The following is a 22,920-nucleotide window of genomic DNA, read 5'->3' as shown; positions in this document are numbered from 1 at the left end:
CACTGTCCTTGTGTGATGTGTCAACCGCATGTCCATTCAGGGGCTGAAGTGAAATCCTGTGGTCATTCATACTGTATCCAGGTGTGTGTGTGCCATTCAGGTTGAGTGGATTGGCACACATTGCAGAAGGATGACGGAGGGAGAAGTAGATATTGTCCTTTAGCACTCTTGAACCAAGTTTGTTTGGGTGGTGGCCATCCTGTTGAAACAGTTGCCTCTGACTCCAGAAAAGATTGAAGTTGTCAATAAAGTTCACTCCTTTTATATTGCAGGTTTTTTGCAGCCATGTATTAAGCCCAAGCAACCGTGAAAACCTGTTTGTTCCTCTTGCTGGGAGTGGTCCACTGATGAATGTTTGAACTTTCAGTCTTTTAAGTGTTTCAAAAAGTTCATTGAAATCCTTTTTAAGAAGTTCCGACTGCTCTTTATGAATATCATTCTTCCCCACATGAATGATGAGTCGATTTGCAGTCTTATGTTTCATCAGAATGATCTGAAGTTCCCTGTTTACATCAGATGTTGTTGCTTGTGGAAGGCAGCACGTTGTTGTATCCCTGCTATTAATGTTTCTGATTACGGAGTCACCCACTATCAGAGTCCTGGGCTCGGATGCACTGTGAGCTGAGTGCCGCTGTCTGCTCGACCTTGAGCCCCAGTTAGCACCAGTGTTAGCTACTGGCTGATTCTGTCTGTGTGTGATCACATTCATCAAATTTGGGGATTCCTCATTCATTAATACTTCAAATCTGTTCTCAAGATGTATAGGCGGTGGTAGGAGACCAGTGTTTGCAGTCCTTGTCAGAGCCGTATCTGGGGTAGAGGATGCTACTGCAGTAATATGTGATGCTCGTGACAATCTGATGTCTCGAGTGCCTTTGGGTCTCGCACCCTGTTTGTGCCATCGATTAGTAAAACGATCGGCTTGTTTCTCTACACTCAGTATGGCCTGTCGAGAAGCACTAGATTCATGGGACTCACCGGCTGTATGCTGAGGACGTCCATGACGAAGCTCTGTTGTGTGTTCCGTCTGGTTTGGTGGTCCCGCAATTAACTTTGTTTCCAGAATTGCAATCCTTTGTAAAAGTCTGTGGCAGTTGGAGCAGCAAGTAGATTCCAGAGGAGGCATTTTCTTATCCTTATGAATGTAGGCAGTTTTGTTTTCTCTTCCCCGGAATGTAAGCTTTCAGTGGGAGGCTGGTTGAATAAAATAGTTCTGCTTTTTTTTTTTGTAGTAATCCAAACGTTTGAGCACTGTGCTGATTTGCTGAAGTTAAAATTAGGTGATAAAAGGAGATAAAATATAGAAATATAAAAGCGATAGAGCAAAGCGCGGAGCAGTAAGCGAGAGCGTCCGAACAGTAGCAAGTGTTAGTGTGTTACACTTGGGAATGTTACACAAAGGGAATGTTTACTGAATTCAATTTCATCAGGCTCAACTGAGGGAGCTCTCATTTTCCTCCGATTCCTGCGATGGCCTAATAGACACTATAAACTGGTCGTAAAGCAAGGTCCTTGTGACAGTTATCATGCAATGCATTTGAAAAGACACATAGTATTGTATGGTAACCGTTATCCTACTGACAAAGCAGCCTATTGTTGGACTGTCAATTTTTTATATTTCTCAACCATATACTACTAAAAGTAGTATAACAAATATTTTAAATTCTGAATACAGAATAATTTTGTCAGTGTGTTAATGTCGACTCGAGAAGCGATTGCGGCTTCTTTAGAAAGTTTGAGGTAAAATGCAGTTGGGTTGTCGATGTCAAAACACGATATAAGCTGTGATTCAAATATTAGCTAAAGTTAAATAATGTTATGTCATTTTTTTACTCTAACACTGAATGTTTGCTGCTTCAATCCAGATGAGTATTGTATAGGGTAAATTTAGTAGGGGTGTGAAAATTGTACCGCTGTGGGATTTGTATAGGTTGTGCATTTTGTATAGAAGATGTGTAACTTAGATTTTTTGTACGGCGTGTGGATTTTGTAGAGGTAAAGATATTGAGCTCCTAGCAATGTCTTGTGTGGCTCATAAATGTGTTGATACATGCCGTTCATGTGTGTCTTCTTTAGTCTGTTGGCTATTTAGGTTTTTTCCTGGCACACGTCACTTACACATTTTGCACTTACTGCGGAGTGTTGTGTAGACTATTTACATATTTGTGCTCATATGTGACCCTGGATCACAAAACCAGTCTTAAGTAGCACGGGTATATTTGTGGGAATAGCCAACAATAAATTGTATGGGTCAAAATTATCAATTTTTCTTTTATGCCAAAAATCATTAGGATATTAAGTAAAGATCATGTTCCATGAAGATATTTTGTAAATTTCCTACCGTAAATGTATAAAACATTTATTTTTGTGAGTGAATGCAGCACAATCGCAAACATAAATGGACAACTTTAAAGAGTAACTAAACTCTAAAACAACTTTTTTTAGTTACTTATCTGCAAGAATGGAGCTTCATAAATGCTGTTTATTGATTGGAGTACATTTTTTGACATTTGGGTATAAAGTGTTTTAATTTTCAAATATATGGTGTAAAAATGTCTGAGTGCTGCCCTCTTCAGGTTAAATGGAAAGCTCCTGCAGTAGGGGTACTCTCTGACGTAGAATACTCTCTGACGTCAATCTGTCACGCCCTTGGTGCGAGCTCACCACGCTCTTGGCAGCCCCTGGTATAAAAGCATCTGTTTCCGTCAAAACTACTGTAGCGAGTCAGGAGTTGGAATTAGGAGTATTGAAAACGGATATATATATATATTAGCATATAGTTAGCATAGCATTTATATAGTTATTTAGATTATTTCATGTAGCCTAGGTAGTTAATCTCGGCTATCGCTCCAGTGTGCAACCTGCATTTTACGTGGGATTGCTTCTCCAACGCAATGGAGGTGGAAATGGGCTTCTCCACACAGCTCGCGCTGCCAAACGCTGCTCTTCCTGCATGAACTCCACCACCGCAGCGGCGTCATGATGTGAGTGAGCATATATTTTTTATCACAATTTCTGTTCCTTCTTATTAGGCTAAAGTTAATCCTCTGGTGTCGACAAACGCGCCGGCGCGATTTGCTGATTATTTTTTTCACATAGCAGCAAAATATAATGAATGTAATAGTAATAATAATCCTGGAAAAAATTACCTCAAAATGACTGAATATAAGAATAATCGGATGCCGATCGCGATGCGGGAGTTAAGACCGCAGTTTGAGCTGGTGTCCATAGACAATTCACCCTCCTCCACTTCAGGTGAAGGTGGGGGAGAAAAGTTCTCGACTTCAAATGACCGCTCTGTTGCAAAGCTACTTGCGTCACTCCATTTTAGCTAGTTTGACAGCAGCTGTCACTGCGGGTATCAGATGCACGCCCCCCCGCTCAGCCCCGCCCTCGGTTCGTCGCCTCTATCTCCGCTGGGCTCGGCCCACTTTTCCAGCATTTTTCAAATATTGCCAGTGGGTGGAGTCAGGCTTTGACCAGGGGTTTAGTTACCCTTTAAAGGCGATTTTCTCAAAGTTTCGAATTTTTGCACCCTCAGATTCCAGATTTTTAAATAGTTGCATCTCAGCCAAATATTGTCCTATCCTAACAAACCATACATCAATGGAAAGCTTATTTATTCAGATTTCATGTGATGTATAAATCTCAATTTTAAAAAAAATGACCCATATGACTGGTTTTATCATCCAGGGTCACATATGTACATTTTATGGAGCTACTGGTTTTATTGTTGAATACATATTTCTAAAATTGTATGATGTTTTTGTTGAGTTATTATTACACAATACTTTTTTCTTGAATCTTGCCCCTGACAAATAACCAAAATTACAAAAAAAGACTAAAATTAACACTAAAACTAATAAAAACTAAACTAAAACTAAGCATTTTCAAAAAATAAAAACTAAACTAAACTAAACTAGCAAACCCAATTTAAAAACTAATTAAAACTAAACTGAATTTGAAAACAAAAAGTCAAAACGGAATTAAAATAAAAACTAATGAAAAATGCAAAACTATAATAACCTTGCTAGGAACTCAAGCGCTGACGCCCTCGTCGAGATGCACGGCCAAGGAAATGTTTATGTGTGAAAAAGACCTCCTTTGAGCCAGAGTTGAACCAGCAGCCTATGGATTGCCAACTTGCCACCTACAGTCCTCGACTCTACCAGCTGACCTATCGAAGGCTCACTGATTGGGGACATATCAGGTTGCTGAAGCTCCGCCACTGGCTAAAACTGCTACTAGCACAGACATACGTGCTGGTTTTTTCGATTAAGTGATGCAAAGGCAACCCGATCTTCCCATACCGGGAGGCGAAACCGGGCCGCCTGGGTGAAACCAGGAATCCTGACCGATAGACCATATGGGATCTTCTTTCCACCTGGAGCAGGCCCTTTTGCTTTTAGTGTGTGACCGCCCCCTGTAAGAACATGGGAATGATCCGAAGGGAATGTTTACTGAATTCAATTTCATCAGGCTCAACTGAGGGAGCTCTCATTTTCCTCCGATTCCTGCGATGGCCTAATAGACACTATAAACTGGTCGTAGAGCAAGGTCCTTGTGACAGTTCTCATGCAATGCATTTGAAAAGACTCATAGTATTGTATGGTAACCGTTATCCTACTGACAAAGCAGCCTATTGTTGGACTGTCAATTTTTTATATTTCTCAACCATTCCAATAATATTAATAACAAAAACTATGGGATAATAAAAGGAAATAATAAAACGGCTAAGGGCTGACAACGTAGTAAAAGAGACAGAACGAGCCAGCCAAGAGTCGAACCTAGAAAATTCTGATCCGTAGTCAGACGCATTATTCATTGCGCCACTGGCCCACCTAACTGTTTGTGTTCGACTGGGTAGATGCCTGTCATGACATCTACTTTTTCTCATTCTATTAACTGACCTAGAGCCAACATCAGGAAGGGGTCAGATGAGGGTCCTGCTACAAAAACCTTCGAGATGGAGGCCTCACATGTTGGGGATCTCGTTGTTGTTGGAATCTTCCTACAGAGCCTGTGACAGTTTCTTAGCAGAAGAACTGGGATCCAGGGCCAGAGACGTCTGCAAAAAACTGCTATAAAAACCTTCGAGATGCAGGCCTCATATGTTGAGGATCTCATTGTTTTTTTTTTTTCATGGCAAGTTGTGGTGTTGTTAGGATATTCTTACTGCTATAAAACCTTCGAGATGGAGGCCTCACATGTTGGGGATCTCGATATGTTTTTTTCATGGCAAGTAGTGGTGTTGTTAGGATATTCCTACAGAGTCTGTGACAGTTTGTCAGTGGAAGAACTGGGATCCAGGTTAAGAGACGTCTGCAAAAAACTGCTATAAAAACCTTCGAGATGGAGGCCTCACATGTTGGGGATCTCGGTTGCTTTGTTTTCATGGCAAGTTGTGGTGTTGTTAGGATATTCCTACAGAGTCTGTGACAGTTTGTCAGCGGAAGATCTTTGATCCAGGGTCAGGGGTCAGTGACGTCACCTCTCCTGGAGGAAAATACAAGTATTAGTGGTCTTGCTGCAAAATCTGGTAGAGGCCAACAACTGGGCTTGAGGGGCAGGTGTCAACAGACCTTCCCTGGTGGTCTAGTGGTTAGGATTCGGCGCTCTCACCGCCGTGGCCCGCGTTCGATTCCCGGTCAGGGAATTAGCTTTTGCCCACCACCGGAGGACGTGATTTTAAAATGCCGAACTACGAACTCAAGCATTGACGCCCTCGTCGAGAAGCACGGCCCAGGAAATGTTTATGTGTGAAAAAGACCTCCTTCGAGCCGGAGTCGAACCAGCGACCTAAGGATTGCCAACTTGCCACCTACAGTCCTCCCCTCTACCAGCTGAGCTATCGAAGGCACACTGATTGGGGACAGAACCTCAACATATCAGGTTGCTGAAGCTCCGCCACTGGCTAAAACTGCTACTAGCACAGACATACGTGCTGTTTTTTTTCGATTAAGTGATGCAAAGGCAACCCGATCTTCCCATACCGGGAGGCGAAACCGGGCCGCCTGGGTGAAACCAGGAATCCTGACCGATAGACCATATGGGATCTTCTTTCCACCTGGAGCAGGCCCTTTTGCTTTTAGTGTGTGACCGCCCCCTGTAAGAACATGGGAATGATCCGAAGGGAATGTTTACTGAATTCAATTTCATCAGGCTCAACTGAGGGAGCTCTCATTTTCCTCCGATTCCTGCGATGGCCTAATAGACACTATAAACTGGTCGTAAAGCAAGGTCCTTGTGACAGTTCTCATGCAATGCATTTGAAAAGACTCATAGTATTGTATGGTAACCGTTATCCTACTGACAAAGCAGCCTATTGTTGGACTGTCAATTTTTTATATTTCTCAACCAATCCAATAATATTAATAACAAAAACTATGGGATAATAAAAGGAAATAATAAAACGGCTAAGGGCTGACAGCGTAGTAAAAGAAGCAGAACGAGCCACTTAGGAGTCGAACCTAGAATCTTCTGATTCGTAGTAAGACGCATTATCCATTGCGTCACTGGCCCACCTAACTGTTGGTGTTCGACTGGGCAGATGGCTGTCATGACATCTACTTTTTCTCATGCTATTAACTGACCTAGAGCTAACATCAGGAAGGGGTCAGATGAGGGGCCTGCTACAAAAACCTTGAAGATGGAGGCTTAACATGTTGGGGATCTAGTTGTTGTTGGAATCTTCCTACAGAGCCTGTGACAGTTTTTTAGTAGAAGAACTGGGATCCAGGGCCAGAGGCGCCTGCAAAAAACTGCTATAAAAACCTTTGAGATGCAGGCTTCACATGTTGAGGATCTCAATGTTTTTGTTTTCATGGCAAGTTGTGGTGTTGTTAGGATATTCCTAGTGCTATTAAAACCTTTGAGATGGAGGCCTCACATGTTGGGGATCTCGGTTGCTTTGTTTTCATGGCAAGTTGTGGTGTTGTTAGGATGTTCCTACAGAGTCTGTGACAGTTTGTCAGCGGAAGATCTGGGATCCAGGGTCAGGGGTCAGTGACGTCTCCTCTCCTGGAGGACAATACAAGTATTAGTGGTCTTGCTGCAAAATCTGGTAGAGGCCAACAACCAGGCTTGAGGGGCAGGTGTCAACAGACCTTCCCTGGTTGTCTAGTAGTTAGGATTCGGGTTCTATTCCCGGTCAGGGAATTAGCTTTTGCCCACCACCGGAGGACATGATTTTAAAATGCCGAACTACGAACTCAAGCGCTGACGCCCTCGTCGAGAAGCACGGCCAAGGAAATTTTTAAGTGCCAAAAAGAACTCCTTCGAGCCGGAGTTGAACCAGCGACCTAAGGATTACCAACTTGCCACCTACAGTCCTCCGCTCTACCAGCTGAGCTATCGAAGGCACACTGATTGGGGACAGAACCTCAACATATCAGGTTGCTGAAGCTCCGCCACTGGCTAAAACTGCTACTAGCACAGACATACGTGCTGTTTTTTTTCGATTAAGTGATGCAAAGGCAACCCGATCTTCCCATACCGGGAGGCGAAACCGGGCCGCCTGGGTGAAACCAGGAATCCTGACCGATAGACCATATGGGATCTTCTTTCCACCTGGAGCAGGCCCTTTTGCTTTTAGTGTGTGACCGCCCCCTGTAAGAACATGGGAATGATCCGAAGGGAATGTTTACTGAATTCAATTTCATCAGGCTCAACTGAGGGAGCTCTCATTTTCCTCCGATTCCTGCGATGGCCTAATAGACACTATAAACTGGTCGTAAAGCAAGGTCCTTGTGACAGTTCTCATGCAATGCATTTGAAAAGACTCATAGTATTGTATGGTAACCGTTATCCTACTGACAAAGCAGCCTATTGTTGGACTGTCAATTTTTTATATTTCTCAACCAATCCAATAATATTAATAACAAAAACTATGGGATAATAAAAGGAAATAATAAAACGGCTAAGGGCTGACAGCGTAGTAAAAGAGGCAGAACGAGCCACTTAGGAGTCGAACCTAGAATCTTCTGATTCGTAGTAAGACGCATTATCCATTGCGTCACTGGCCCACCTAACTGTTGGTGTTCGACTGGGCAGATGGCTGTCATGACATCTACTTTTTCTCATGCTATTAACTGACCTAGAGCTAACATCAGGAAGGGGTCAGATGAGGGGCCTGCTACAAAAACCTAAAAGATGGAGGCTTAACATGTTGGGGATCTAGTTGTTGTTGGAATCTTCCTACAGAGGCTGTGACAGTTTTTTAGTAGAAGAACTGGGATCCAGGGCCAGAGGCGCCTGCAAAAAACTGCTATAAAAACCTTTGAGATGCAGGCTTCACATGTTGAGGATCTCAATGTTTTTGTTTTCATGGCAAGTTGTGGTGTTGTTAGGATATTCCTAGTGCTATAAAAACCTTTGAGATGGAGGCCTCACATGTTGGGGATCTCGGTTGCTTTGTTTTCATGGTAAGTTGTGGTGTTGTTAGGATATTCCTACAGAGTCTGTGACAGTTTGTCAGCGGAAGATCTGGGATCCAGGGTCAGGGGTCAGTGACGTCTCCTCTCCTGGAGGACAATACAAGTATGAGTGGTCTTGCTGCAAAATCTGGTAGAGGCCAACAACCAGGCTTGAGGGGCAGGTGTCAACAGACCTTCCCTGGTTGTCTAGTAGTTAGGATTCGGGTTCTATTCCCGGTCAGGGAATGAGCTTTTGCCCACCACCGGAGGACATGATTTTAAAATGCCGAACTACGAACTCAAGCGCTGACGCCCTCGTCGAGAAGCACGGCCAAGGAAATGTTTAAGTGCCAAAAAGAACTCCTTCGAGCCGGAGTTGAACCAGCGACCTAAGGATTGCCAACTTGCCACCTACAGTCCTCCGCTCTACCAGCTGAGCTATCGAAGGCACACTAATTGGGGACAGAACCTCAAGATATCAGGTTGCTGAAGCTCCGCCACTGGCTAAAACTGCTACTAGCACAGACATACGTGCTGGTTTTTTCGATTAAGTGATGCAAAGGCAACCCGATCTTCCCATACCGGGAGGCGAAACCGGGCCGCCTGGGTGAAACCAGGAATCCTGACCGATAGACAATATGGGATCTTCTTTCAACCTGGAGCAGGCCCTTTTGCTTTTAGTGTGTGACCGCCCCCTGTAAGAACATGGGAATGATCCAAAGGGAATGTTTACTGAATTCAATTTCATCAGGCTCAACTGAGGGAGCTCTCATTTTCCTCCGATTCCTGCGATGGCCTAATAGACACTATAAACTGGTCGTAAAGCAAGGTCCTTGTGACAGTTCTCATGCAATGCATTTGAAAAGACTCATACTATTGTATGGTAACCGTTATCCTACTGACAAAGCAGCCTATTGTTGGACTGTCAATTTTTTATATTTCTCAACCATTCCAATAATATTAATAACAAAAACTATGGGATAATAAAAGGAAATAATAAAACGGATAAGGGCCTAACAACGTAGTAAAAGAGGCAGAACGAGTCAGCCAGGAGTCGAACCTAGAATCTTCTGATTCGTAGTAAGACGTGTTATCCATTGCGCCACTGGCCCACCTAACAGTTGGTGTTCGACTGGGCATATGGCTGTCATGACATCAACTTTTTATCATGCTATTAACTGACCTAGAGCCAACATCAGGAAGGGGTCAGATGAGGGTCCTGCTACAAAAACCTTCGAGATGGAGGCCTCACATGTTGGGGATCTCTTTGTTGTTTGAATCTTCCTACAGAGCCTGTGACAGTTTCTAGCAGAAGAACTGGGATCCAGGGCCAGAGACGTCTGCAAAAAACTGCTATAAAAACCTTCGAGATGCAGGCCTCATATGTTGAGGATCTCATTGTTTTTTTTTTTCATGGCAAGTTGTGGTGTTGTTAGGATATTCTTACTGCTATAAAACCTTCGAGATGGAGGCCTCACATGTTGGGGATCTCGATATGTTTTTTTCATGGCAAGTAGTGGTGTTGTTAGGATATTCCTACAGAGTCTGTGACAGTTTTTCAGTGGAAGAACTGGAATCCAGGTTAAGAGACGTCTGCAAAAAACTGCTATAAAAACCTTCGAGATGGAGGCCTCACATGTTGGGGATCTCGGTTGCTTTGTTTTCATGGCAAGTTGTGGTGTTGTTAGGATATTCCTACAGAGTCTGTGACAGTTTGTCAGCGGAAGATCTTTGATCCAGGGTCAGGGGTCAGTGACGTCACCTCTCCTGGAGGAAAATACAAGTATTAGTGGTCTTGCTGCAAAATCTGGTAGAGGCCAACAACTGGGCTTGAGGGGCAGGTGTCAACAGACCTTCCCTGGTGGTCTAGTGGTTAGGATTCGGCGCTCTCACCGCCGTGGCCCGCGTTCGATTCCCGGTCAGGGAATTAGCTTTTGCCCACCACCGGAGGACGTGATTTTAAAATGCCGAACTACGAACTCAAGCATTGACGGCCTCGTCGAGAAGCACGGCCCAGGAAATGTTTATGTGTGAAAAAGACCTCCTTCGAGCCGGAGTGGAACCAGCGACCTAAGGATTGCCAACTTGCCACCTACAGTCCTCCGCTCTACCAGCTGAGCTATCGAAGGCACACTGATTGGGGACAGAACCTCAACATATCAGGTTGCTGAAGCTCCGCCACTGGCTAAAACTGCTACTAGCACAGACATACGTGCTGTTTTTTTTTCGATTAAGTGATGCAAAGGCAACCCGATCTTCCCATACCGGGAGGCGAAACCGGGCCGCCTGGGTGAAACCAGGAATCCTGACCGATAGACCATATGGGATCTTCTTTCCACCTGGAGCAGGCCCTTTTGCTTTTAGTGTGTGACCGCCCCCTGTAAGAACATGGGAATGATCCGAAGGGAATGTTTACTGAATTCAATTTCATCAGGCTCAACTGAGGGAGCTCTCATTTTCCTCCGATTCCTGCGATGGCCTAATAGACACTATAAACTGGTCGTAAAGCAAGGTCCTTGTGACAGTTCTCATGCAATGCATTTGAAAAGACTCATAGTATTGTATGGTAACCGTTATCCTACTGACAAAGCAGCCTATTGTTGGACTGTCAATTTTTTATATTTCTCAACCAATCCAATAATATTAATAACAAAAACTATGGGATAATAAAAGGAAATAATAAAACGGCTAAGGGCTGACAGCGTAGTAAAAGAGGCAGAACGAGCCACTTAGGAGTCGAACCTAGAATCTTCTGATTCGTAGTAAGACGCATTATCCATTGCGTCACTGGCCCACCTAACTGTTGGTGTTCGACTGGGCAGATGGCTGTCATGACATCTACTTTTTCTCATGCTATTAACTGACCTAGAGCTAACATCAGGAAGGGGTCAGATGAGGGGCCTGCTACAAAAACCTTGAAGATGGAGGCTTAACATGTTGGGGATCTAGTTGTTGTTGGAATCTTCCTACAGAGCCTGTGACAGTTTTTTAGTAGAAGAACTGGGATCCAGGGCCAGAGGCGCCTGCAAAAAACTGCTATAAAAACCTTTGAGATGCAGGCTTCACATGTTGAGGATCTCAATGTTTTTGTTTTCATGGCAAGTTGTGGTGTTGTTAGGATATTCCTAGTGCTATTAAAACCTTTGAGATGGAGGCCTCACATGTTGGGGATCTCGGTTGCTTTGTTTTCATGGCAAGTTGTGGTGTTGTTAGGATGTTCCTACAGAGTCTGTGACAGTTTGTCAGCGGAAGATCTGGGATCCAGGGTCAGGGGTCAGTGACGTCTCCTCTCCTGGAGGACAATACAAGTATTAGTGGTCTTGCTGCAAAATCTGGTAGAGGCCAACAACCAGGCTTGAGGGGCAGGTGTCAACAGACCTTCCCTGGTTGTCTAGTAGTTAGGATTCGGGTTCTATTCCCGGTCAGGGAATTAGCTTTTGCCCACCACCGGAGGACATGATTTTAAAATGCCGAACTACGAACTCAAGCGCTGACGCCCTCGTCGAGAAGCACGGCCAAGGAAATTTTTAAGTGCCAAAAAGAACTCCTTCGAGCCGGAGTTGAACCAGCGACCTAAGGATTGCCAACTTGCCACCTACAGTCCTCCGCTCTACCAGCTGAGCTATCGAAGGCACACTGATTGGGGACAGAACCTCAACATATCAGGTTGCTGAAGCTCCGCCACTGGCTAAAACTGCTACTAGCACAGACATACGTGCTGTTTTTTTTCGATTAAGTGATGCAAAGGCAACCCGATCTTCCCATACCGGGAGGCGAAACCGGGCCGCCTGGGTGAAACCAGGAATCCTGACCGATAGACCATATGGGATCTTCTTTCCACCTGGAGCAGGCCCTTTTGCTTTTAGTGTGTGACCGCCCCCTGTAAGAACATGGGAATGATCCGAAGGGAATGTTTACTGAATTCAATTTCATCAGGCTCAACTGAGGGAGCTCTCATTTTCCTCCGATTCCTGCGATGGCCTAATAGACACTATAAACTGGTCGTAAAGCAAGGTCCTTGTGACAGTTCTCATGCAATGCATTTGAAAAGACTCATAGTATTGTATGGTAACCGTTATCCTACTGACAAAGCAGCCTATTGTTGGACTGTCAATTTTTTATATTTCTCAACCAATCCAATAATATTAATAACAAAAACTATGGGATAATAAAAGGAAATAATAAAACGGCTAAGGGCTGACAGCGTAGTAAAAGAGGCAGAACGAGCCACTTAGGAGTCGAACCTAGAATCTTCTGATTCGTAGTAAGACGCATTATCCATTGCGTCACTGGCCCACCTAACTGTTGGTGTTCGACTGGGCAGATGGCTGTCATGACATCTACTTTTTCTCATGCTATTAACTGACCTAGAGCTAACATCAGGAAGGGGTCAGATGAGGGGCCTGCTACAAAAACCTTCGAGATGGAGGCTTAACATGTTGGGGATCTAGTTGTTGTTGGAATCTTCCTACAGAGGCTGTGACAGTTTTTTAGTAGAAGAACTGGGATCCAGGGCCAGAGGCGCCTGCAAAAAACTGCTATAAAAACCTTTGAGATGCAGGCTTCACATGTTGAGGATCTCAATGTTTTTGTTTTCATGGCAAGTTGTGGTGTTGTTAGGATATTCCTAGTGCTATAAAAACCTTTGAGATGGAGGCCTCACATGTTGGGGATCTCGGTTGCTTTGTTTTCATGGCAAGTTGTGGTGTTGTTAGGATATTCCTACAGAGTCTGTGACAGTTTGTCAGCGGAAGATCTGGGATCCAGGGTCAGGGGTCAGTGACGTCTCCTCTCCTGGAGGACAATACAAGTATTAGTGGTCTTGCTGCAAAATCTGGTAGAGGCCAACAACCAGGCTTGAGGGGCAGGTGTCAACAGACCTTCCCTGGTTGTCTAGTAGTTAGGATTCGGGTTCTATTCCCGGTCAGGGAATGAGCTTTTGCCCACCACCGGAGGACATGATTTTAAAATGCCGAACTACGAACTCAAGCGCTGACGCCCTCGTCGAGAAGCACGGCCAAGGAAATGTTTAAGTGCCAAAAAGAACTCCTTCGAGCCGGAGTTGAACCAGCGACCTAAGGATTGCCAACTTGCCACCTACAGTCCTCCGCTCTACCAGCTGAGCTATCGAAGGCACACTACTTGGGGACAGAACCTCAAGATATCAGGTTGCTGAAGCTCCGCCACTGGCTAAAACTGCTACTAGCACAGACATACGTGCTGGTTTTTTCGATTAAGTGATGCAAAGGCAACCCGATCTTCCCATACCGGGAGGCGAAACCGGGCCGCCTGGGTGAAACCAGGAATCCTGACCGATAGACCATATGGGATCTTCTTTCAACCTGGAGCAGGCCCTTTTGCTTTTAGTGTGTGACCGCCCCCTGTAAGAACATGGGAATGATCCAAAGGGAATGTTTACTGAATTCAATTTCATCAGGCTCAACTGAGGGAGCTCTCATTTTCCTCCGATTCCTGCGATGGCCTAATAGACACTATAAACTGGTCGTAAAGCAAGGTCCTTGTGACAGTTCTCATGCAATGCATTTGAAAAGACTCATACTATTGTATGGTAACCGTTATCCTACTGACAAAGCAGCCTATTGTTGGACTGTCAATTTTTTATATTTCTCAGACATTCCAATAATATTAATAACAAAAACTATGGGATAATAAAAGGAAATAATAAAACGGATAAGGGCCTAACAACGTAGTAAAAGAGGCAGAACGAGTCAGCCAGGAGTCGAACCTAGAATCTTCTGATTCGTAGTAAGACGCGTTATCCATTGCGCCACTGGCCCACCTAACAGTTGGTGTTCGACTGGGCATATGGCTGTCATGACATCAACTTTTTATCATGCTATTAACTGACCTAGAGCCAACATCAGGAAGGGGTCAGATGAGGGTCCTGCTACAAAAACCTTCGAGATGGAGGCCTCACATGTTGGGGATCTCTTTGTTGTTTGAATCTTCCTACAGAGCCTGTGACAGTTTCTAGCAGAAGAACTGGGATCCAGGGCCAGAGACGTCTGCAAAAAACTGCTATAAAAACCTTCGAGATGCAGGCCTCATATGTTGAGGATCTCATTGTTTTTTTTTTTTCATGGCAAGTTGTGGTGTTGTTAGGATATTCTTACTGCTATAAAACCTTCGAGATGGAGGCCTCACATGTTGGGGATCTCGATATGTTTTTTTCATGGCAAGTAGTGGTGTTGTTAGGATATTCCTACAGAGTCTGTGACAGTTTTTCAGTGGAAGAACTGGAATACAGGTTAAGAGACGTCTGCAAAAAACTGCTATAAAAACCTTCGAGATGGAGGCCTCACATGTTGGGGATCTCGGTTGCTTTGTTTTCATGGCAAGTTGTGGTGTTGTTAGGATATTCCTACAGAGTCTGTGACAGTTTGTCAGCGGAAGATCTTTGATCCAGGGTCAGGGGTCAGTGACGTCACCTCTCCTGGAGGAAAATACAAGTATTAGTGGTCTTGCTGCAAAATCTGGTAGAGGCCAACAACTGGGCTTGAGGGGCAGGTGTCAACAGACCTTCCCTGGTGGTCTAGTGGTTAGGATTCGGCGCTCTCACCGCCGTGGCCCGCGTTCGATTCCCGGTCAGGGAATTAGCTTTTGCCCACCACCGGAGGACGTGATTTTAAAATGCCGAACTACGAACTCAAGCATTGACGCCCTCGTCGAGAAGCACGGCCCAGGAAATGTTTATGTGTGAAAAAGACCTCCTTCGAGCCGGAGTCGAACCAGTGACCTAAGGATTGCCAACTTGCCACCTACAGTCCTCCGCTCTACCAGCTGAGCTATCGAAGGCACACTGATTGGGGACAGAACCTCAACATATCAGGTTGCTGAAGCTCCGCCACTGGCTAAAACTGCTACTAGCACAGACATACGTGCTGTTTTTTTTCGATTAAGTGATGCAAAGGCAACCCGATCTTCCCATACCGGGAGGCGAAACCGGGCCGCCTGGGTGAAACCAGGAATCCTGACCGATAGACCATATGGGATCTTCTTTCCACCTGGAGCAGGCCCTTTTGCTTTTAGTGTGTGACCGCCCCCTGTAAGAACATGGGAATGATCCGAAGGGAATGTTTACTGAATTCAATTTCATCAGGCTCAACTGAGGGAGCTCTCATTTTCCTCCGATTCCTGCGATGGCCTAATAGACACTATAAACTGGTCGTAAAGCAAGGTCCTTGTGACAGTTCTCATGCAATGCATTTGAAAAGACTCATAGTATTGTATGGTAACCGTTATCCTACTGACAAAGCAGCCTATTGTTGGACTGTCAATTTTTTATATTTCTCAACCAATCCAATAATATTAATAACAAAAACTATGGGATAATAAAAGGAAATAATAAAACGGCTAAGGGCTGACAGCGTAGTAAAAGAGGCAGAACGAGCCACTTAGGAGTCGAACCTAGAATCTTCTGATTCGTAGTAAGACGCATTATCCATTGCGTCACTGGCCCACCTAACTGTTGGTGTTCGACTGGGCAGATGGCTGTCATGACATCTACTTTTTCTCATGCTATTAACTGACCTAGAGCTAACATCAGGAAGGGGTCAGATGAGGGGCCTGCTACAAAAACCTTGAAGATGGAGGCTTAACATGTTGGGGATCTAGTTGTTGTTGGAATCTTCCTACAGAGCCTGTGACAGTTTTTTAGTAGAAGAACTGGGATCCAGGGCCAGAGGCGCCTGCAAAAAACTGCTATAAAAACCTTTGAGATGCAGGCTTCACATGTTGAGGATCTCAATGTTTTTGTTTTCATGGCAAGTTGTGGTGTTGTTAGGATATTCCTAGTGCTATTAAAACCTTTGAGATGGAGGCCTCACATGTTGGGGATCTCGGTTGCTTTGTTTTCATGGCAAGTTGTGGTGTTGTTAGGATGTTCCTACAGAGTCTGTGACAGTTTGTCAGCGGAAGATCTGGGATCCAGGGTCAGGGGTCAGTGACGTCTCCTCTCCTGGAGGACAATACAAGTATTAGTGGTCTTGCTGCAAAATCTGGTAGAGGCCAACAACCAGGCTTGAGGGGCAGGTGTCAACAGACCTTCCCTGGTTGTCTAGTAGTTAGGATTCGGGTTCTATTCCCGGTCAGGGAATTAGCTTTTGCCCACCACCGGAGGACATGATTTTAAAATGCCGAACTACGAACTCAAGCGCTGACGCCCTCGTCGAGAAGCACGGCCAAGGAAATTTTTAAGTGCCAAAAAGAACTCCTTCGAGCCGGAGTTGAACCAGCGACCTAAGGATTGCCAACTTGCCACCTACAGTCCTCCGCTCTACCAGCTGAGCTATCGAAGGCACACTGATTGGGGACAGAACCTCAACATATCAGGTTGCTGAAGCTCCGCCACTGGCTAAAACTGCTACTAGCACAGACATACGTGCTGTTTTTTTTCGATTAAGTGATGCAAAGGCAACCCGATCTTCCCATACCGGGAGGCGAAACCGGGCCGCCTGGGTGAAACCAGGAATCCTGACCGATAGACCATATGGGATCTTCTTTCCACCTGGAGCAGGCCCTTTTGCTTTTAGTGTGTGACCGCCCCCTGTAAGAACATGGGAATGATCCGAAGGGAATGTTTACTGAATTCAATTTCATCAGGCTCAACTGAGGGAGCTCTCATTTTCCTCCGATTCCTGCGATGGCCTAATAGACACTATAAACTGGTCGTAAAGCAAGGTCCTTGTGACAGTTCTCATGCAATGCATTTGAAAAGACTCATAGTATTGTATGGTAACCGTTATCCTACTGACAAAGCAGCCTATTGTTGGACTGTCAATTTTTTATATTTCTCAACCAATCCAATAATATTAATAACAAAAACTATGGGATAATAAAAGGAAATAATAAAACGGCTAAGGGCTGACAGCGTAGTAAAAGAGGCAGAACGAGCCACTTAGGAGTCGAACCTAGAATCTTCTGATTCGTAGTAAGACGCATTATCCATTGCGTCACTGGCCCACCTAACTGTTGGTGTTCGACTGGGCAGATGGCTGTCATGACATCTACTTTTTCTCATGCTATTAACTGACCTAGAGCTAACATCAGGAAGGGGTCAGATGAGGGGCCTGCTACAAAAACCTTGAAGATGGAGGCTTAACATGTTGGGGATCTAGTTGTTGTTGGAATCTTCCTACAGAGCCTGTGACAGTTTTTTAGTAGAAGAACTGGGATCCAGGGCCAGAGGCGCCTGCAAAAAACTGCTATAAAAACCTTTGAGATGCAGGCTTCACATGTTGAGGATCTCAATGTTTTTGTTTTCATGGCAAGTTGTGGTGTTGTTAGGATATTCCTAGTGCTATTAAAACCTTTGAGATGGAGGCCTCACATGTTGGGGATCTCGGTTGCTTTGTTTTCATGGCAAGTTGTGGTGTTGTTAGGATGTTCCTACAGAGTCTGTGACAGTTTGTCAGCGGAAGATCTGGGATCCAGGGTCAGGGGTCAGTGACGTCTCCTCTCCTGGAGGACAATACAAGTATTAGTGGTCTTGCTGCAAAATCTGGTAGAGGCCAACAACCAGGCTTGAGGGGCAGGTGTCAACAGACCTTCCCTGGTTGTCTAGTAGTTAGGATTCGGGTTCTATTCCCGGTCAGGGAATTAGCTTTTGCCCACCACCGGAGGACATGATTTTAAAATGCCGAACTACGAACTCAAGCGCTGACGCCCTCGTCGAGAAGCACGGCCAAGGAAATTTTTAAGTGCCAAAAAGAACTCCTTCGAGCCGGAGTTGAACCAGCGACCTAAGGATTGCCAACTTGCCACCTACAGTCCTCCGCTCTACCAGCTGAGCTATCGAAGGCACACTGATTGGGGACAGAACCTCAACATATCAGGTTGCTGAAGCTCCGCCACTGGCTAAAACTGCTACTAGCACAGACATACGTGCTGTTTTTTTTCGATTAAGTGATGCAAAGGCAACCCGATCTTCCCATACCGGGAGGCGAAACCGGGCCGCCTGGGTGAAACCAGGAATCCTGACCGATAGACCATATGGGATCTTCTTTCCACCTGGAGCAGGCCCTTTTGCTTTTAGTGTGTGACCGCCCCCTGTAAGAACATGGGAATGATCGAAGGGAATGTTTACTGAATTCAATTTCATCAGGCTCAACTGAGGGAGCTCTCATTTTCCTCCGATTCCTGCGATGGCCTAATAGACACTATAAACTGGTCGTAAAGCAAGGTCCTTGTGACAGTTCTCATGCAATGCATTTGAAAAGACTCATAGTATTGTATGGTAACCGTTATCCTACTGACAAAGCAGCCTATTGTTGGACTGTCAATTTTTTATATTTCTCAACCAATCCAATAATATTAATAACAAAAACTATGGGATAATAAAAGGAAATAATAAAACGGCTAAGGGCTGACAGCGTAGTAAAAGAGGCAGAACGAGCCACTTAGGAGTCGAACCTAGAATCTTCTGATTCGTAGTAAGACGCATTATCCATTGCGTCACTGGCCCACCTAACTGTTGGTGTTCGACTGGGCAGATGGCTGTCATGACATCTACTTTTTCTCATGCTATTAACTGACCTAGAGCTAACATCAGGAAGGGGTCAGATGAGGGGCCTGCTACAAAAACCTTGAAGATGGAGGCTTAACATGTTGGGGATCTAGTTGTTGTTGGAATCTTCCTACAGAGCCTGTGACAGTTTTTTAGTAGAAGAACTGGGATCCAGGGCCAGAGGCGCCTGCAAAAAACTGCTATAAAAACCTTTGAGATGCAGGCTTCACATGTTGAGGATCTCAATGTTTTTGTTTTCATGGCAAGTTGTGGTGTTGTTAGGATATTCCTAGTGCTATAAAAACCTTTGAGATGGAGGCCTCACATGTTGGGGATCTCGGTTGCTTTGTTTTCATGGCAAGTTGTGGTGTTGTTAGGATATTCCTACAGAGTCTGTGACAGTTTGTCAGCGGAAGATCTGGGATCCAGGGTCAGGGGTCAGTGACGTCTCCTCTCCTGGAGGACAATACAAGTATTAGTGGTCTTGCTGCAAAATCTGGTAGAGGCCAACAACCAGGCTTGAGGGGCAGGTGTCAACAGACCTTCCCTGGTTGTCTAGTAGTTAGGATTCGGGTTCTATTCCCAGTCAGGGAATGAGCTTTTGCCCACCACCGGAGGACATGATTTTAAAATGCCGAACTACGAACTCAAGCGCTGACGCCCTCGTCGAGAAGCACGGCCAAGGAAATGTTTAAGTGCCAAAAAGAACTCCTTCGAGCCGGAGTTGAACCAGCGACCTAAGGATTGCCAACTTGCCACCTACAGTCCTCCGCTCTACCAGCTGAGCTATCGAAGGCACACTAATTGGGGACAGAACCTCAAGATATCAGGTTGCTGAAGCTCCGCCACTGGCTAAAACTGCTACTAGCACAGACATACGTGCTGGTTTTTTCGATTAAGTGATGCAAAGGCAACCCGATCTTCCCATACCGGGAGGCGAAACCGGGCCGCCTGGGTGAAACCAGGAATCCTGACCGATAGACCATATGGGATCTTCTTTCAACCTGGAGCAGGCCCTTTTGCTTTTAGTGTGTGACCGCCCCCTGTAAGAACATGGGAATGATCCAAAGGGAATGTTTACTGAATTCAATTTCATCAGGCTCAACTGAGGGAGCTCTCATTTTCCTCCGATTCCTGCGATGGCCTAATAGACACTATAAACTGGTCGTAAAGCAAGGTCCTTGTGACAGTTCTCATGCAATGCATTTGAAAAGACTCATACTATTGTATGGTAACCGTTATCCTACTGACAAAGCAGCCTATTGTTGGACTGTCAATTTTTTATATTTCTCAACCATTCCAATAATATTAATAACAAAAACTATGGGATAATAAAAGGAAATAATAAAACGGATAAGGGCCTAACAACGTAGTAAAAGAGGCAGAACGAGTCAGCCAGGAGTCGAACCTAGAATCTTCTGATTCGTAGTAAGACGCGTTATCCATTGCGCCACTGGCCCACCTAACAGTTGGTGTTCGACTGGGCATATGGCTGTCATGACATCAACTTTTTATCATGCTATTAACTGACCTAGAGCCAACATCAGGAAGGGGTCAGATGAGGGTCCTGCTACAAAAACCTTCGAGATGGAGGCCTCACATGTTGGGGATCTCTTTGTTGTTTGAATCTTCCTACAGAGCCTGTGACAGTTTCTAGCAAAAGAACTGGGATCCAGGGCCAGAGACGTCTGGAAAAAACTGCTATAAAACCTTCGAGATGCAGGCCTCACATGTTGAGGATTTCATTGTTTTTGTTTTCATGGCAAGTTGTGGTGTTGTTAGGATATTCCTACTGCTATAAAACCTTCGAGATGGAGGCCTCACATGTTGGGGATCTCTATTTTTTTTTTCATGGCAAGTAATGGTGTTGTTAGGATATTCCTACAGAGTCTGTGACAGTTTGTCAGTGGAAGAACTGGGATCCAGGTTAAGAGACGTCTGCAAAAAACTGCTATAAAAACCTTTGAGATGGAGGCCTCACATGTTGGGGATCTCGGTTGCTTTGTTTTCATGGCAAGTTGTGGTGTCGTTAGGATATTCCTACAGAGTCTGTGACAGTTTGTCAGCGGAAGATCTGGGATCCAGGTTCAGGGGTAAGTGACGTCTCCTCTCCTGGAGGAAAATACAAGTATTAGTGGTCTTGCTGCAAAATCTGGTAGAGGCCAACAACTGGGCTTGAGTGGCAGGTGTCAACAGACCTTCCCTGGTGGTCTAGTGGTTAGGATTCGGCGCTCTCACCTGGGTTCGATTCCTGGTCAGGGAATGAGCTTTTGCCCACCACCGGAGGAGGTGATTTTAAATGCCGAACTACGAACTCAAGCGCTGACGCCCTCGTCGAGAAGCACGGCCAATGAAATGTTTTTGTGTGAAAAAGACTTCCTTCGAGCCGAAGTCGAACCAGCGACCTAAGGGTTGCCAACTTGCCACCTACAGTCCTCCGCTCTACCAGCTGAGCTATCGAAGGCACGATTGGGGACAAAACCTCAACATATCAGGTTGCTGAAGCTCCGCCACTGGCTAAAACTGCTACTAGCACAGACATACGTGCTGGTTTTTTTTGATTAAGTGATGCAAAGGCAACCCGATCTTCCCATACCGGGAGGCGAAACCGGGCCGCCTGGGTGAAACCAGGAATCCTGACCGATAGACCATATGGGATCTTCGTTCCACCTGGAGCAGGCCCTTTTGCTTTTAGTGTGTGACCGCCCCCTGTAAGAACATGGGAATGATCGAAGGGAATGTTTACTGAATTCAATTTAATCAGGCTCAACAGAGGGAGCTCTCATTTTCCTCCGATTCCTGCGATGGCCTATTAGACACTATGAACTGGTCGTAAAGCAAGGTCCTTGTGACAGTTCTCATGCAATGCATTTGAAAAGACTCATAGTATTGTATGGTAACCGTTATCCTACTGACAAAGCAGCCTATTGTTGGACTGTCAATTTTTTATATTTCTCAACCATTCCAATAATATTAATAACAAAAACTATGGGATAATAAAAGGAAATAATAAAACGGCTAAGGGCTGACAGCGTAGTAAAAGAGGCAGAACGAGCCACTTAGGAGTCGAACCTAGAATCTTCTGATTTGTAGTCAAACGCGCTATCCATTGCGTCACTGGCCCACCTAACAGTTGGTGTTCGACTGGGCAGATGGCTGTCATGACATCTACTTTTTCTCATGCTATTAACTGACCTAGAGCCAACATCAGGAAGGGGTCAGATGAGGGGCATGCTACAAAAACCTTCGAGATGGAGGCCTCACATGTTGGGGATCTAGTTGTTGTTGGAATCTTCCTACAGAGCCTGTGACAGTTTGTTAGTAGAAGAACTGGAATCCAGGGCCAGAGGCTTCTGCAAAAAACTGCTATAAAAACCTTTGAGATGCAGGCTTCACATGTTGAGGATCTCATTGTTTTTGTTTTCATGGCAAGTTGTGGTGTTGTTAGGATATTCCTACTGCTATAAAAACCTTCGAGATGGAGGCCTCACATGTTGGGGATCTCGGTTGCTTTGTTTTCATGGCAAGTTGGGGTGTTGTTAGGATATTCCTACAGAGTCTGTGACAGTTTGTCAGCGGAAGATCTGGGATCCAGGGTCAGGGGTCAGTGACGTCTCCTCTCCTGGAGGACAATACAATTATTAGTGGTCTGTCTGCAAAATCTGGTAGAGGCCAACAACCAGGCTTGAGGGGCAGCTGTCAACAGACCTTCCCTGGTTGTCTAGTAGTTAGGATTCGGGTTCTATTCCCGGTCAGGGAATGAGCTTTTGCCCACCACCGGAGGACATGATTTTAAAATGGCGAACTACGAACTCAAGCGCTGACGCCCTCGTCGAGAAGCACGGCCAATGAAATGTTTATGTGTCAAAAAGACCTCCTTCGAGCCGGAGTCGAACCAGCGACCTAAGGGTTGCCAACTTGCCACCTACAGTCCTCCGCTCTACCAGCTGAGCTATCGAAGGCATGAATGGGGACAAAACC

The 22,920-nt window shown here is 45.2% G+C and overlaps 15 non-coding genes across 15 annotated transcripts; 3 read left to right on the top strand and 12 right to left on the bottom strand.

The window, feature by feature from the left end:
- The first annotated feature begins 5,584 nt into the window (after positions 1-5,584).
- trnae-cuc (transfer RNA glutamic acid (anticodon CUC)) lies at positions 5,585-5,656 on the top strand. Its single transcript has one exon. It is a non-coding gene; the product is annotated as a tRNA-Glu (tRNA).
- A 115-nt stretch (positions 5,657-5,771) lies between these two features.
- trnay-gua (transfer RNA tyrosine (anticodon GUA)) lies at positions 5,772-5,858 on the bottom strand. The gene is given in 2 exon segments: positions 5,772-5,807; positions 5,822-5,858. It is a non-coding gene; the product is annotated as a tRNA-Tyr (tRNA).
- Positions 5,859-7,273: 1,415 nt separating this feature from the next.
- On the bottom strand, positions 7,274-7,360 carry trnay-gua (transfer RNA tyrosine (anticodon GUA)). Its single transcript is given in 2 exon segments — positions 7,274-7,309; positions 7,324-7,360. It is a non-coding gene; the product is annotated as a tRNA-Tyr (tRNA).
- Positions 7,361-8,775: 1,415 nt separating this feature from the next.
- On the bottom strand, positions 8,776-8,862 carry trnay-gua (transfer RNA tyrosine (anticodon GUA)). The gene is given in 2 exon segments: positions 8,776-8,811; positions 8,826-8,862. It is a non-coding gene; the product is annotated as a tRNA-Tyr (tRNA).
- Positions 8,863-10,269: 1,407 nt separating this feature from the next.
- trnae-cuc (transfer RNA glutamic acid (anticodon CUC)) lies at positions 10,270-10,341 on the top strand. Its single transcript has one exon. It is a non-coding gene; the product is annotated as a tRNA-Glu (tRNA).
- Positions 10,342-10,456: 115 nt separating this feature from the next.
- On the bottom strand, positions 10,457-10,543 carry trnay-gua (transfer RNA tyrosine (anticodon GUA)). Its single transcript is given in 2 exon segments — positions 10,457-10,492; positions 10,507-10,543. It is a non-coding gene; the product is annotated as a tRNA-Tyr (tRNA).
- Positions 10,544-11,959: 1,416 nt separating this feature from the next.
- On the bottom strand, positions 11,960-12,046 carry trnay-gua (transfer RNA tyrosine (anticodon GUA)). The gene is given in 2 exon segments: positions 11,960-11,995; positions 12,010-12,046. It is a non-coding gene; the product is annotated as a tRNA-Tyr (tRNA).
- Positions 12,047-13,461: 1,415 nt separating this feature from the next.
- trnay-gua (transfer RNA tyrosine (anticodon GUA)) lies at positions 13,462-13,548 on the bottom strand. The gene is given in 2 exon segments: positions 13,462-13,497; positions 13,512-13,548. It is a non-coding gene; the product is annotated as a tRNA-Tyr (tRNA).
- A 1,408-nt stretch (positions 13,549-14,956) lies between these two features.
- On the top strand, positions 14,957-15,028 carry trnae-cuc (transfer RNA glutamic acid (anticodon CUC)). The gene has a single exon. It is a non-coding gene; the product is annotated as a tRNA-Glu (tRNA).
- A 115-nt stretch (positions 15,029-15,143) lies between these two features.
- trnay-gua (transfer RNA tyrosine (anticodon GUA)) lies at positions 15,144-15,230 on the bottom strand. Its single transcript is given in 2 exon segments — positions 15,144-15,179; positions 15,194-15,230. It is a non-coding gene; the product is annotated as a tRNA-Tyr (tRNA).
- Positions 15,231-16,645: 1,415 nt separating this feature from the next.
- On the bottom strand, positions 16,646-16,732 carry trnay-gua (transfer RNA tyrosine (anticodon GUA)). The gene is given in 2 exon segments: positions 16,646-16,681; positions 16,696-16,732. It is a non-coding gene; the product is annotated as a tRNA-Tyr (tRNA).
- A 1,415-nt stretch (positions 16,733-18,147) lies between these two features.
- Positions 18,148-18,234, bottom strand: trnay-gua (transfer RNA tyrosine (anticodon GUA)). Its single transcript is given in 2 exon segments — positions 18,148-18,183; positions 18,198-18,234. It is a non-coding gene; the product is annotated as a tRNA-Tyr (tRNA).
- A 1,414-nt stretch (positions 18,235-19,648) lies between these two features.
- Positions 19,649-19,735, bottom strand: trnay-gua (transfer RNA tyrosine (anticodon GUA)). Its single transcript is given in 2 exon segments — positions 19,649-19,684; positions 19,699-19,735. It is a non-coding gene; the product is annotated as a tRNA-Tyr (tRNA).
- A 1,581-nt stretch (positions 19,736-21,316) lies between these two features.
- Positions 21,317-21,403, bottom strand: trnay-gua (transfer RNA tyrosine (anticodon GUA)). Its single transcript is given in 2 exon segments — positions 21,317-21,352; positions 21,367-21,403. It is a non-coding gene; the product is annotated as a tRNA-Tyr (tRNA).
- A 1,411-nt stretch (positions 21,404-22,814) lies between these two features.
- Positions 22,815-22,901, bottom strand: trnay-gua (transfer RNA tyrosine (anticodon GUA)). Its single transcript is given in 2 exon segments — positions 22,815-22,850; positions 22,865-22,901. It is a non-coding gene; the product is annotated as a tRNA-Tyr (tRNA).
- Between the last annotated feature and the right edge of the window lie 19 nt (positions 22,902-22,920).

This window comes from Siphateles boraxobius, unplaced genomic scaffold (genome assembly GCF_051911475.1).
Source record: "Siphateles boraxobius isolate OS27281-9 unplaced genomic scaffold, OSU_SipBor_1 5, whole genome shotgun sequence".
In the NCBI taxonomy this organism is placed as follows: domain Eukaryota; kingdom Metazoa; phylum Chordata; class Actinopteri; order Cypriniformes; family Leuciscidae; genus Siphateles; species Siphateles boraxobius.
This window is presented reverse-complemented; position numbering and strand designations above follow the sequence as displayed.